This window comes from Engystomops pustulosus, chromosome 10, assembly GCF_040894005.1.
Source record: "Engystomops pustulosus chromosome 10, aEngPut4.maternal, whole genome shotgun sequence".
In the NCBI taxonomy this organism is placed as follows: domain Eukaryota; kingdom Metazoa; phylum Chordata; class Amphibia; order Anura; family Leptodactylidae; genus Engystomops; species Engystomops pustulosus.
The window spans coordinates 7657325-7658548 of NC_092420.1; positions in this window are offsets into that span (position 1 = coordinate 7657325).

Here is a 1224-nt window from a genome sequence, read left to right on the forward strand (position 1 = left end):
GCTGCTGAAGAAACTAGAGGTGTTGCCGGATGTACCCTGGCTGATTATGGGGGATTTTAATAAAGTACTATGCGAAGGGAAGGACAGATTAAATAATGGAGGGGGTGGAGGAACGAACAATTTAACATCCCTGGGGAAGTGGTGTGAAGAAATAGGCCTTCATGACCTGTGGAGGGAGCGCAATGAAGAAGTACGCCAATTTTCATGTGTTTCATCTACATATGGCTCCTTATCTCGTATAGATATGGTTTTGGGTACGGATAGGGCAATATCAGCTGTGGTGGACGTTCAGTACCTGCCACGGGCTTTGTCGGATCACTCCCCTATCTTACTGACAGTAAACTGTGGGGGGAGGGGACGTATTAAGGGTGGGTGGCGCATGAATGCGTTTTGGTTGCGGTTGATAGATGGGATGACGGTAAAGGACCGCTTGAAGGAATATTTGGAATATAATGAGGGATCTGTGTCTAGAGTGGTTTTATGGGATGCCATGAAAATGTTCCTGCAAGGGGCTTTGGCGAGGGAAATAAAAAAGGTTAAAACTAAATCTAGAGGGATTGGAGTGGAGCTACAGTATAGAGTGAGGGAAGCAGAGGAACGGCATGTTCGCAGTGGCACACGAGAGACGGAAGAGAGGTGGATAGCAGCGCAAAAACAGTTGAAAGAGCATATGCTGGAACAGGCGGAGAACAAGCTTATGTTTCTAAAAGAACAATTCTATGCTGAGGGGGAACAAACGGGGAAATTGTTAGCTAGGATGGCAAATGCCCGGAGAACTAACTCATATATATATGCATTACAGAATGTTGAAGGGAGGGAAGTGACAAATGCGGAAGGGATATTAGAGGTACTGAGTACTTATTATAAGCAACTGTATTCTTCCCGGGCTGATTATTCTAGGGAACAACTGGACTCTTATTTGGGAGAGGTGCGCATGCCCAGGCTGAATGCAGAGGCAAGGGAAATGTTGGAAAGCCCAATAACTCTAGAGGAGTTGGAACAGGCAATGGGGAGTATGGCCAATGACAAGGCGCCAGGAATGGATGGCCTCCCCATAGAAGTGTTTAAGGAGTTTGGGGAGATACTACTACCGCAATGGTTAGAAACGCTGAAAGACAGTATAGAGCAGGGTAGCCTGCCAGCCTCCTGTTATGAGGCACTGATAGTGATGCTCCTTAAAGAGGGAAAGGATACAAAACTGCCAGAATCATACAGGCCGATCTC